General features: G+C 44.2%; 1 protein-coding gene across 5 annotated transcripts in view; it reads left to right on the forward strand.

The window, feature by feature from the left end:
- The window catches only part of nAChRalpha4 (nicotinic acetylcholine receptor alpha4), a 511,483-nt gene that overhangs the window by 66,581 nt on the left and 430,182 nt on the right, over nucleotides 1-14,720 (forward strand). The window lies entirely within an intron of this gene.

Raw genomic sequence — 14,720 nt, forward strand, 5'->3', positions numbered from 1 at the left:
CCGAGAGGTCCTCCATTGGATAGGGATATAGCCCGTGCTTAAACAAGCTGTATATATTGCGTAGAGCCATGGGGTGATCACTTCCTTGGTCGCCTGCAGCATGGCTGGAAATATTCCATCTAGTCCTGGTGCTTTTATCCTTGCAAAGGAGTCTATAGCTCAGTTGATTCTACTACAGGATATTAGATCTTTTGGGAGATGCTCTTCTCCAGTTGCTAGGTCCTTGTGCTTATTTGCATCGGGTACCTCAGTGCATCCTGGGAATGCGCATGCATTAGTGCTGTTAGGGCCTATTCGCTGCCTTCAGTCCACTGTCCGTCGTCGCGTTTGAGCTGACTCTGTATGGTTGGCTGCTTCGATAGCAGGTTCCGGAATCTAGCCGTTTCCAGGGCAGTCTCTATATTGGAGCGGAAGTTTCTCCATAAGTTTCTCTGCGCCTTGCGTATTTCTTTCTTGTAGTCCCTAAGTAGGACTTTGTATTCCTCATTGATGATATCATCTTTCGCCGGCTTGACGATTTTTAAGAATTCTTTTAGTTTGTTGCGTCGGTCCCTATTCCACCAAGGTGTCCTGGTCCTCTTTCTCGTGTCCGATATAGGGCATGATGCGTGGTACGCATCCAGCAGTTCTTTGGAGAGGGTCTCTAGGGACTTTTCTATGTCTTCCGCGGATTCTACTATGCCCGGAGAGATCGCGAGCCGTGTCGCGATAGTCTACTTGAACTTTCCCCAGTTAGTATTCTGGACTGAAGAAGACTGATTGTTTTGGAGAGTGTTCGAATCCGTATTGGAACCGTATGTACTTATGATCTGAGAAGGATGGTCTCTCAAGGACTCTCCATTCTGATACCAAAGTTCCTTGTCCCCTTACAAGAGTAAGATCTAGCACGTTTGAGGAGGTGGGACCTACATAGGTGTGTTCGTTCCCCACGTTTGCTATACTCAGGTTGGTTGAGAGTATAAAGTCTAAGAGGGACTCACCTCTGTCGTTTATGTCGGGGCTTCCCCATACGCACCCACTAGTAGTTGCTGGTCCTTCGGGATGGCTTCTACCAAGCTCATGAGTTCTTCTGGTGGGGCCGTCCTGTCGTGTGCCATGTAGCAGGAAGCTACCAAAAGGCGCTTTTCCCGCTATCTAGCATCACCACGGTCAGGTCATCAGATTTGTAGAAAGGTTAGCGTGTAGACCCTTCCGTACAAGTACGGTGGTTCTATTCCTGCTTACCGTTGGTGGATGGAGCAAATTGTAATTTGCGGACTTCAGTCCGGCGATGGCATTGCCTGAGGCGATCCATGGCTCCTGGACCAAAGCTATTTCGGCGGATCCTTGCTCCATGGCTATGAGGAGTTCTGCCGACGCGACCTTGCTCTTATGGAGGTTGAGCTGCAGCACCGTGATAATTATGCTTATGTCATCCGCATAAGCTGTTATCTTTGGTGCTTTCCTCTCGAATCTCTTGATTAGGTCGTCTACCACCAGATTCCATAGGAGGGGCGACAGAACCCCACCTTGCGGCGTGCCTCTGTGCACTCCTCTCACCATGAAAGCGGTGCCCTAATCTGATTGTACCCGCCGGCAACTTAGAAGATTTTGTATCCACAAGTTGATAGCGGGGGACGAGTTGGTCGCTTCTAAGCGATCCATTATTGCGTCCATGCTACCGTTGTTGAATGCCCCGGATAAGTCCACGAACACTCCAAGTGCATATTCCTTATTGTTTAGGGCTCTCTCAATGGTGGCTACCAACGAATGTAGTGCCGTCTCCACTGATTTCCCCTTCGTGTAGGCGTGCTGGTTGGTCGACAGTTGTCTCCCTACATCGTTCCTGATGTATAGGTCCAGCAGCTTTTCCAGCGTTTTAAGTAGGAATGAGGTGAGGCTTATCGGTCTGTAATCCTTCGGGCTCACGTGGCTGCACTTTCCTGCTTGGGCAGGAAGACAATCCGAGAGGTCCTCCATTGGATAGGGATATAGCCCGTGCTTAAACAAGCTGTATATATTGCGTAGAGCCATGGGGTGATCACTTCCTTGGTCGCCTGCAGCATGGCTGGAAATATTCCATCTAGTCCTGGTGCTTTTATCCTCGCAAAGGAGTCTATAGCTCAGTTGATTCTACTACAGGATATTAGATCTTTTGGGAGATGCTCTTCTCCAGTTGCTAGGTCCTTGTGCTTATTTGCATCGGGTACCTCAGTGCATCCTGGGAATGCGCATGCATTAGTGCTGTTAGGGCCTATTCGCTGCCTTCAGTCCACTGTCCGTCGTCGCGTTTGAGCTGACTCTGTATGGTTGGCTGCTTCGATAGCAGGTTCCGGAATCTAGCCGTTTCCGGGGCAGTCTCTATATTGGAGCGGAAGTTTCTCCATAAGTTTCTCTGCGCCTTGCGTATTTCTTTCTTGTAGTCCCTAAGTAGGACTTTGTATTCCTCATTGATGATATCATCTTTCGCCGGCTTGACGATTTTTAAGAATTCTTTTAGTTTGTTGCGTCGGTCCCTATTCCACCAAGGTGTCCTGGTCCTCTTTCTCGTGTCCGATATAGGGCATGATGCGTGGTACGCATCCAGCAGTTCTTTGGAGAGGGTCTCTAGGGACTTTTCTATGTCTTCCGCGGATTCTACTATGCCCGGAGAGATCGCGAGCCGTGTCGCGATAGTCTACTTGAACTTTCCCCAGTTAGTATTCTGGACTGAAGAAGACTGATTGTTTTGGAGAGTGTTCGAATCCGTATTGGAACCGTATGTACTTATGATCTGAGAAGGATGGTCTCTCAAGGACTCTCCATTCTGATACCAAAGTTCCTTGTCCCCTTACAAGAGTAAGATCTAGCACGTTTGAGGAGGTGGGACCTACATAGGTGTGTTCGTTCCCCACGTTTGCTATACTCAGGTTGGTTGAGAGTATAAAGTCTAAGAGGGACTCACCTCTGTCGTTTATGTCGGGGCTTCCCCATACGCACCCACTAGTAGTTGCTGGTCCTTCGGGATGGCTTCTACCAAGCTCATGAGTTCTTCTGGTGGGGCCGTCCTGTCGTGTGCCATGTAGCAGGAAGCTACCAAAAGGCGCTTTTCCCGCTATCTAGCATCACCACGGTCAGGTCATCAGATTTGTAGAAAGGTTAGCGTGTAGACCCTTCCGTACAAGTACGGTGGTTCTATTCCTGCTTACCGTTGGTGGATGGAGCAAATTGTAATTTGCGGACTTCAGTCCGGCGATGGCATTGCCTGAGGCGATCCATGGCTCCTGGACCAAAGCTATTTCGGCGGATCCTTGCTCCATGGCTATGAGGAGTTCTGCCGACGCGACCTTGCTCTTATGGAGGTTGAGCTGCAGCACCCTGAGTGTCATGGGTACTGGGCTCACCTCCATACGACGGGTTGACTACTACGGTCAGGTGACCGTCCTCTCCTTCGTCGGACTCATCCAGCATCATTTCCTGGTCGGCATCCACGATGGTTTCCAGACCTAGGTCCTTCTCCACCACATCTGCCTTCAGGGTGTGAGCAACCTTATCCCAGGGGTGGCGCTTTTTGAGGCGCAGGTATACGCTACCCATGCCTCACGCCATCTTCCCGTATCTAGGATAAAGGATGTCCACTGCCTCCTTGTTTATCTGGAGGACTGCACTTTGCCCCCCTCCTGGTGCCGCAACGTGTAGAACCTTCCAGTCCGCGGTTGGGATATCCGGGTTCTGACGCTGCAGCAGCTTCAGCGCCCGGTCCGCTTGGATGGCGATGGGAAAGATTACCTTCGCTTTTGGCACCTGTAGCTTGGCTCCCTCCCACAGCGCCTCCAACTGGCAGACCGCTTGCGTCAGCCACTTTCCCGTCGGGTCATCCATGCACTTTAGGATTGTGACCCCATTTAGCCACCCAGCGCCATCGAAGGTGGGCATGGGAGCTTCGGGATCATCCTCCATCCGTGCGTACAATGACTCAACGAGCCGCGCATGCACCATCTTCCACTGCGTCTCGGTCATTTTGCCGACTTCATCGCTTCTGTCAATGAGGGCCACGATCAAGTGTCGTTTGGTCACCTCACTGACTTTTGCGGTTTTTTTGGGCTTTTTCGCCATTTTGGGAGGGCCTGCCTCCTTAGGCCCGCGTTGCCGCTTGCTCCCCGGTGCGTCCATAGAGGCGCTTTCAGTTGAGTGTTACCTTTTGTTGGCAAGCGTCTTCACCACCTTGTTGGCGTCTGTCCGTCCGTCTGTCCGTCTGTCCGTTTCTACGCAAACTAGTCCCTTAGTTTTAAAGTTATCTGAATGAAACTTTGCATATAGTCTTCTATATACTCTCACTGCTATATACGTCGGAACGGGCCGGATCCGACGACTATATCATATAGCTGCCATACAAATGTTCCATAAATTTTTAGAAAAAAAATTATAACTTGGCTGTTTTTCAATATTATTCCATAATTTTTTAGATATATTTTTATATTATTCTTTTTATATTATTCCAAAATTTTGGTAAAAATGTTATGAAAATCGGACGACTATATCTTATAGCTGCCATAGGAAGGATCGGGAAATTAATCGACAAAAATTATAACTTCATTGTTTTTCAACGTATTTTCATCTACTCTGAGATATGAGCTTTTCTTATTATTATAGAATTTTAGCTGCCATAGAAGCGATCCGTAGATGTAGAGAAAATGTAAAGCTGGGAATGTATAACTGTAACTGTTAAACTGTAAACATAATAAGAATAGGTAAAATGTTATGAAACTCTGTTTAGTGTCTGTTTTCGGCATTTAAATCTATAATATAAATATGAAAACCAATCTGCAAGGGTATACAAACTTCGGCGTGCCGAAGTTAGCTTCCTTTCTTGTTAATGTTATGTTATTTGTTAATTTATGGTATTTAATTCATTAAGCTTACTTTAGCCGTTTCGCCTAAACATTTTTTTGAACAGTGGGCAGTTTTGCACCGAATTAACCTTACCTCCTTTAAGCTGTGTGCATTTGTTGCTAAACCAATAAAATACACAATATATAAGTTAATATTTTTTTTTACTGTTGGGCACTTTTATTTCACCAAGATTCTCATTGAGAGATCAAAAATTAATTTAAGCTCTTGGAAAAAAATCATTTTATAAAATTTTTGTATGGGAGATCCGATTTTTACAAAGTTGGTAGGACCTTTTCTTTTGAATTTCATAGCGAACGGTCGTGATTTTGTTTTGCGCTCCGAATTTTTTGTGTTTCTTAGACATTTAAAACCACCGGGGCTCTGTTTATATTGTTAAACTAAAATTTTTAAACTTTGCCGTTCTACTACGCGAGTGCATGTGCATGTGTTTTTAAGTGTTTAATTAATATATATATCTAATTAATTCACTTTTAGTTTTTGCGTTTTCTTATCCCCTCTTTGTGTTGTCCCGTTTATTTGCTTCTAGCGGCACTTAGGCGGCTCAAGCTTTCGTTTGTTTTCTCTGCTCACCCACGCTTACGCTCCCGCTATCTTGTTTTTTTCGGTACTGCTTATCAGCGCACAGTGGTTAAAGGTTTGTGAAAATGGTTTCAAATTTTATTTGCGATATTAAAGGCTGCCAAAAAGAGGTATTGGCAGATCAGCCCAGCCTTCACTGCTGGCTTTGCGATGCGGTCGTTCACGCTAAGTGTCTAAGCTTAACGGGCCGTATCGCTGACGCAATTTCTGCCAAAAATGGCTTGCGCTATTGTTGCCATGCCTGTCGTGAGGTGGAGAAGGATATGTTATCCTTCATGTGGCAAACCAAAAGTGGATTTAGTGAACTTAGGGTCAATTTTCGCAAAACAAACGACCTGTTCACAGCGCTGGACGCTCAATTTAGCGGCATGAAGCTGTTAAGCGAGTCGCCAAAGCGAACAAAATCTGCTGCTGGTCGGCTGCAATTGGGCGAACCCCAGCCACCAAAGATTTGGCCCACTCCCTCGGCACAGCCCCCGACACCGACACCAACTCCAATGGTGTTAAGATCGGGAACGGCTAAAGATTCGGCATTCGAAGGTGCCGGGGCAGAAATGGCAGCAGATCCGCCAGTGTTAACAGTTGAGTCCGCTGCGGGGTCTCAATCTCTGACTCCGCTGACTTAAAAAAAATTCTCAGCTATCCCAAAGGGCAAAAATAGGGCTGAACCACTAGCAGAAGTCGGTAATGCTGCGTTACCAAAGACCCTCACCGCTATTCCACCATTAAAAACAATATTTGTTTCCCGGCTTGCCCCTGATCTCGCATCGGAAGGTGTACTAGCTCATATACGGAGCAAAACACAAGCCAAAAATGTGAAAGCGGAAAAATTCAATTTATTTCTCATACCCCAGAGATATCTCATCTTTCAAGATAAGTGTCTCCCTCGATCTTTTTGACACAATTTGTTCTGGTGACTTCTGGCCCGAGCACGCTGTAGTCAAGGAGTACGAGGTAAAGATAAAGAAAAAACTGCCTTCACGGACGGCACAAACCACAGTGACTGCGGGCGACACGGCAGTGCCAAAAAACTAAATACCTCCCTCCTACTTTCCTATCAAGCTCTCTAAATTATATTTTGATAGTCTTTTATTTGCATCCCAGGTGATTGTGTTTACCGAAACCTGGTTAAAGCCGGAGATTCTCAGCTCCGAAATTTTTCCGGGTAAGTACACAACTTATAGATTGGACCGTCTTTCCCAGCGAGGTGGTGGAGTTTTAATTGCCGTTGACTCCACCCTTATTTCCGAACTGGTTCAAATTGACGATCTCACAGGTATTGAATTTATCTGTGTAAAACTATCATTTCCAGGTAGTTTTATCTATATAACTTGTTCTTACGTTCCTCCATCTGCTGAACAGCCTATTTATTGGAAACACCTTTCGGCAATTCACGCTGTTTCCAACATGCTTACAGATAGAGACCAACTAATAACTCTAGGAGACTTCAATATACCTGGCGCTCGTTGGTCATCAGATGGTTCGTCTAATGTCCTCCAAACTGCGGCACAGCATGACCTCATAGATGGTTTGCTTGACATTTTGTTGTCCCAAGTTAACCATGTCGTAAATTCTTTAAATCGCCTACTAGATCTGTGTTTCGTTTCTGATCCTGTAGGTGTAAAATTAACAAGAGTCGATCCATTGACGCTTCCCGAAGACCCTTACCATCCTACTTTCGAAGTGACTATCGATTTGGGGACTGTCGTAAAGACCAACCCTGATTTGAGTTGCTCAGCGACTAAAGTTCGCTGCTTTCGTAAAGCAAATTTTCAAAGGCTAGATATCTTGATTTCTCAATTTAATTGGTCTGAACTTTACAGATGTACTGTTGGCGTCTGCCGTGTATATTTTATACAGTGCCATGAATTCGTTTTTTGCATTGTGTGTTCCTTTAGCCTATCCGTCGGTTTCTAGTAAACCACCTTGGTTCACCAAAGAGCTGACACGCCTAAAAAACGTTAAGTCTAGGCTTTATAATCGCTATAAACGCACCGGATCTCATACTGTTCATTCAAGATATCTTAGTGCTCGGTCGAATTTCACCGTGCTTAACGTGCAGTGTTATAAAAGTTATTTAACTCGTTGTAGGGTTCAGTTCACGCAGGACCCGAAACAGTTTTATAACTTTGTTAACACTAAGCGAAAACCCAATTTACATCCTTCAGCGCTTTCGTTCAAGAACGCTACAGCAAACTCTGATCAGGCCATCGCCGATCTCTTTGCCGAGTTTTTCAAAACTACGTATTGTTCCTCAAATAACTTAGATCAGACTTACTCTTTTGATTTGCCCAAGTCGAACCTAATTTTCAGTCCTATTTTAACCGAAAGCTCCCTTAGTTCGGATCTTCATCGTGTAAAACCAGTTTACTCACCGGGTCCCGATGGAATACCTGGCTGCGTGCTCAGGTATTGTGCCGGAGCTCTGTGCAATCCCCTTCTGAAATTGTTTACCTTATCTTTAGAAACCTCAGAATTTCCCCTTATTTGGAAGGAATCATTTATCATTCCTCTCCACAAAAAAGGTAGCAAATCGGACGCCAGCAACTATAGAGGAATCTCTAAGTTGTCGGCAATTCCAAAACTTTTCGAGAATGTAATTACTCCCCACTTTCAGCATTTATGCAGATCCGTAATTTCACCATGTCAGCATGGTTTTATGAGGCGAAGATCGACCACTACAAATCTCCTGGAACTCACCTCTTTCGTTATTAGAGGTTTCCAACGTAACTTTCAAACCGACGTGATTTCCACAGACTTCAGTAAAGCTTTTGACTCGGTTAATCACTCTCTTCTTGTAAGGAAGCTTGACTTAATCGGGTTTCCTGTCGATTTTCTTAAATGGATTTTGAGCTATTTGAGTGACAGAACTCAAAAGGTTCTGTTTAAAAATGCTCTAACCAAATTCCTCAGAGTCACTTCTGGCGTCCCACAGGGTAGCCACCTCGCGCCGCTGCTATTTACATTGTTTATCAATGACCTCCCGCTGGTTCTAACGAATTCTAGAGTACTTATGTACGCTGATGACGTTAAGCTATGCTTGCAGTATAAGGACAGCTCTTGCCAGTCAGACCTGCAATCAGATCTAAATAACTTTCATGCATGGTGTCGTGCTAATTTATTACATCTCAATAGCTCTAAATGCAAGCTGATGACATTTTCACGTGTCACTCCCCAGTTTGCCACTTATATGCTAAATGATTGCGCTCTTGAAAGAATATCTCTTGTTGATGATTTAGGCGTTCGCTTAGACCCTAAACTTTCGTTCTCTGAACATATTTCGTGCATGGTTTTCACGTGTCACTCCCCAGTTTGCCACTTATATGCTAAATGATTGCGCTCTTGAAAGAATATCTCTTGTTGATGATTTAGGCGTTCGCTTAGACCCTAAACTTTCGTTCTCTGAACATATTTCGTGCATGGTTAATAAAGCCAAGGGCATGCTCGGTTTTATTAAGAGGTGGTCGAAGGAATTCGATTCCCCTTATATAACGAAGACCCTTTTTACTTCGTTAGTTCGCCCTATATTGGAGTATGGTTCATGCGTCTGGAGTCCTCAATTCGGAATCCATATTAACCGTATTGAATCTGTACAAAAGAACTTTTTACTTTTCGCCCTCCGTGGCCTACCTTGGGATGCTGATGAGAGGCTACCGTCCTATTCAAGTAGACTCCTATTAATTAACTTACCCTCCCTAGCTAACCGTAGAACGATGCTTGGTGTCGTATTCCTTCATAACCTAATAAACGGTGTTGTTGAGAGCCCCTTTCTTTTAGGGCAGCTTAACTTCCACGTTCCCCGACTAACATCTAGAACCCTTATCCCTTTAGTAGTAAATCACTGTAGGCGGGAGTTTGAAGTACATGAACCCTTTAGGGTTTTATGTATGGATTACAACCGCCTCTCTGACATTATAATTCGTAGCGATAACCCTTCTATATTAAAAACTTTAATACTTGTAGAGTTAGCTCGTAGTGTAGCACCGTAGTCTAATTTTGCATGCGTTTTTACTTTTTATTTTACCTATTTATTTATTTTTGCATGACTTGTAGTAGTTATCTCGTAGAGTAGCACTAATTTTGCATGGGTTTTTATATTTTATATTTTGTTTATTTATTTATTTATTTATATGGTTATTTATTTTTATTATAATTTCATTATTTTGCATGCGTTTTTATTTATTTATATATTTATAGTTTATTATATTTATATTATATTATATTTTGTACTCTCCTTATGTTTCCTCGTTCATTTCGTCTTTCCTTCTAACGTGCCGTACGTCACACGGCTGCGCCCCTCGGTCGGTTGGGCGGGAGGTGGAAGCGGGACCCCGCGCGAAAAAAAAAAAAAATATATATATATATATATATATATATATATATATATATATATATATATATATATACCCCTGTACCAAACATATAATTTGTAAAATTGGTTAAGATATGTTGAAAAATAAAAAAGTTTTTCATATTAAATATTGATTTTTAACCGATTGTTCCTATGGCAGCTATATGATATAGACGTCCCATAGGGCCAATTTTTTGTGCATATACTTAGAACATTTTTCTTGATTTTTATACCCTTGCAGGGTATTATAATTTCAGTCAGAAGTTTGCAACGCAGTGAAGGAGACGTTTCCGACCCTATAAAGTATATATATTCTTGATCAGCATCAACAGCCGAGTCGATCTAGCCATGTCCGTCTGTCCGTCTGTCCATCTGTCCGTCTGTCCGTCTGTCTGTTTCTACGCAAACTAGTCCCTCAGTTTTAAAGCTATCTGAATGAAACTTTGCATATAGTCTTCTATATACTCTCACTGCTATATATGTCGGAACGGGCCGGATCGGACGACTATATCATATAGCTGTCATACAAATGTTCAATAAATTTTTAGAAAAAAAATTATAACTTGGCTGTTTTTCAATATTTTTGCATCATTTTTGAGATATAGCCATTTTATATTATTACAGAATTTTGGTAAAAATTTTATGAAAATCGGACGACTATATCTTATAGCTGCCATAGGAACGATCGGAAAAAGAATAGGAAAAAAATTATAACTTTGTTGTTTTTCAACATATTCTTATCTACTTTTAGATATAAGCTTCTTTTATTATTTCAGAATTTTGGTAAAAATTTTATGAAAATCGGTCAACTATATCATATAGCTGCCATATAAACGATCGGTAAATGTAGAGAAAATATAAATCTGGGAATGTAAAACTGTAACTGTCAAACTGTAAACATAATAAGTATAGGTAAAATGTAATGAAACTCTGTTTTGTGAGTGTTTTCAGCATTTAAATTTATAATATAAACATCAAAACCAATCTGCAAGGGTATACAAACTTCGGTGTGCCGAAGTTAGTTTCCCTTCTTGTTGGTATTAATTTCGTAACGATACATCAACAAGCCCAACCACTGTGCAGTGGCATTAAAATATTTATGACGTACGGCGGCATAAAAATTCGCTTTATTTAGATAAAACCTCGGGAAATATAACCGTAATGTGAGTGGCACAGAAGAAAAACCATTTATTTATTTATATTTTTTCTTTATTATTAATTTCAATTATAAATCCATATCCTTACCTCTGACGCGATAGGGAGTGTTTTAAATGATATGCTCATATTAGGTGGCCAGAGGCAAGGATAGGTGTCTTAAGATATTATTTTTATTAAAATTTAAGGACATTTTAAAATACAACAAAAAGGGGTACAGGTCGTTGTAAAGCGAACATTAAACGCGAAAAGTATTCAAAGCTATAGGACTTGATGGCCTTGATGGATATGATTAGAAATAACGTAAATACGAAATTACACTTTATAGTTTTACTTTTATATACTCGGATAGTTTGCTAAGCTTGTGGTACATCATACAGACTAAACACTGGCTAAGACACAACGCACCACACTTAAAAGGCCTTCCAACTGTTCGGTACTCTGAAAAATGCCATTTTGAAAATCGGTGTACACGATAACTCAAAATCTACTGAAACAATTGGTTTGAAATTGGAATTGGAACATAACTTATTCTACAAGACTCACGTCGAGCTTATTTTAATTTTGAATTTTATTATATGTTTAATTTAACAAAAAAAAAAACTTAAAATTAAAAACGCAACGAGAGTACCTCGAGACACTTACCCTTTAACAAATGCATTATTATTATTCTTTGTTACAAACAATATGTTTGGGTAGCGCTTCCTTCCGAAGGAAGGACGATGGTAGAGGAGCGGCTGCAGAACGCCGCGGAGTGCCGGACGAGGGCCGAGGAGCGGCTGAAGATTTCCATGGAGACAAGGTCCGAGGAGCAGCAGAAAAATTCCGAGGCCGGGCACCGGCGCTCCGGGACCGTCGAGCCTCCTGACGCGACTGGCGCGGATCCATTGGCTGCTCGGATAGGTGCAGCAACGTGTGGTGGTCTGGCCGTACGTTTTGCAGGAATCACCTCGCTGGTCGGAGAAATCGGCGACATTTCTTGAGCGGATGGATCTTGTTGCAGACTCGGCATCGGTAGGAATTGGAACCTCGAGTACATCGGCGCTCCAGTGCGATGGCGCTGCGTGGATGTGGAGACATGCTGTTTGCTATTACTGCGGAATATGACGGATATATAAAAAAAATATGAATTAGTAATAGAAACCTTGCGATTTGGAACACGGAATAGAGCTACGACACCACAGTGACATAAAACATCGGAGTGACAGGCGGGCAGACGGGCGCTTCCATCGGGAGAGGGACGACCTTCGCTATGGTCGATAGTGTGCGAAGTTGAAATATGAAAGTGCCCGATGCTGCCAACGGGGTGCATGCCCTGGATGGTCATGCTTATGCAGGAGTGTGTGGTGGTGCTGATTGCACGTCTTGCATTGGCCACCACTGTGGCAGGTTCCCTCAGAATGTTCGTGGGCCAAACAGTTTGAACAATAGCGGTTGTCGAGAACCGCGCGGAGCCTCTTATCCGCGCTGAGTTTCAGGAACTGTTGGCATTTCCGGAGCGGGTGGAATCCGTTGCAGATTCGGCAACGGTAGGACTGCGCGCTTTGGGTACGCCTGCTTTTCAAGACAGCCGCACTGCGAATGGGACGGAAGTTGTCCACCGAGCGGTTTGACTGGACGGAAATTCGTGTCGAGACGGAAAATCGTCTCTTGCGCCAGAAGAGAGCCGAAAATGTTATTCTTGGAGCCGCCTAGAAGCACGGACGGAAGAATGTCAGCTCCAATCAGGACGTCGATTTCGGAGCTCTCGAAGAACGTTGGATCAGCAAGCGGGACGTCAGGAAGTTCCTTCAGTAGGTCTCGTGGAATCGGATACGAGGGGAGCTTCCCGGCTAACTGCGGAAGAACATAAGCAGCAGTTTCCAGCTGCAGCCCGGGTCTGGAAGGCGCTCGGATGGCGAGAGTGCAGAGCTTGGTGGATTGGGCGGCAACTGTCTCATTGAGCCCAGACACTCTGGTCTGAACTGGCGTAAATGGTGGGCTAATTTGACGGAACAACCTCTCCGTGATGAAGGTTGCCTCGGAACCAGAGTCGATTAAGGCTCGCGCTTGGAAATCGCGGCCTAAATGGTAAATGGTAATGAGGGCTGTGCCCAGTAGAACGGCTCTTGAGCCGGAAGCGAAGCCCACTTGCACATCAGTGTGATCTTGAGAGGCGCCCGTGCCCTGTGGATTAGGCGCCGGTCGAAGCCTGGGTGGCGCCGTCGGACTTGGTGCGGTCGCGGAGGGATTATCGCGGTGCAGAAGGGTGTGATGACGGCTGCGGCAGGTCAAGCAGCTATGGGCACTAGTGCAATCCCGCTGCTGGTGCAGTCTTGCAAAGCAGTTCAGGCAAAACTGCTTTCTCCTAATGTAGTCGGAGCGACCATCTACATCCATTTCAAGGAAACGCGGACATAGGCGAATAGGATGGTTCTCCCTCGAACAGAGATCACACCCTCTTGGGGCCGGAGCCACTCTGGCCTCGTAGAAATTCAGCCTGCGCACTGGGGCGCTCGCAGCTGTCGGTCTTGCCGGAAACTGCCCTGAACTGCTAGGCCTGATGTCGTCAATAGCTTCTAGAGTACGATGACGCTCTGTCAGAAAAGCGTCTAACTCGTTCCAGGTCGGAATTTCAGCCCTGTTGTGTATGGATTGCTTCCACATCGAAAGTGTGATTTTGGGAAGCTTTACGGAAACCATATACACTAGGAGACAATCCCACGCCTCGACTTGAATGGAGGACATCTCTAAGACTGTCAGACAACTTTGGACGGTGCCTTGCAGCTCTTTTAGAGCGGCTCCGGACTCTTGGGGGACAGCCTGAATGTTGAAAAGGATTTTCAACTGGCTGTTGACGAGTAACCGCCGATTCTCGAAGCGGTCGGTGAGGCTTTGCCACGCGGAGATGAAACCATCATTGGTCAGAGAGGCTTTGGATACGATGGCGTGCGCATCGCCACTTGTTTTGGATAACAAGTGGAACAACTTGTTATCCACTTATTACGGAGCCGGAACGGTGGAGTTAAAGCCGTGGCTTTCGTTTTGAAGAACAATGGGCACTGGGTTCTGCCGCCGGCAAAACAACCACAAGAAACAAACACGGCTGCAGCGCTTAATTTGAAATTATGAAAAAAACACAATCGTAGTCGCACTCGTGAATTTGATTTGCAGTTTGGTTATAAATGTTTGTTGTTTCTGTAGCGTTTTTGAATTTATTTTATTTTATTTGAATTTTTATAGTTTATTTATTTGTTGTTCCTGTGTGGGAGGCAGAAAATATTTTATATGGGCATGCATGCATATGGACATATACATATGTGTGTGTGTAGGGCTTTTATTGCACAGTGGAGCTTCGAGGAGTGGACTGTATTTAGATTGACGGAATAGCACAAATTATGTGGAGAAAAAAAAAAGTCACACAAAAAATATCGCGGCAGCGGCGAACTGTTTGGCGGACAGGGAACTCTCGAAACAATTACTTTCCGGGTGCCTAATATTAATTATGCCTTTTTTTTTCTTCACCACACAATTTCACTTTGCCTTAGCTTTTGGTTTTCGCGGAGATGCACTGATATTCGGCAAGCGAGTATGTGTGTATGTACACGGACACGGAGGAACGGAGAATCGAGAAAGGGCTAGGAATATGGCGACACACACAAAGCGAAGACGGATGGAAAATTTCCACAAATTGACGAGAATGGAGGAATGGAAATTCATAAACTGCCGTTGTGTCAGGAAAACTCGGACTTTGAGTCGACACGGAATATCTTGCAGCACATTG

This window comes from Drosophila kikkawai, chromosome 3R, assembly GCF_030179895.1.
Source record: "Drosophila kikkawai strain 14028-0561.14 chromosome 3R, DkikHiC1v2, whole genome shotgun sequence".
NCBI lineage: Eukaryota > Metazoa > Arthropoda > Insecta > Diptera > Drosophilidae > Drosophila > Drosophila kikkawai.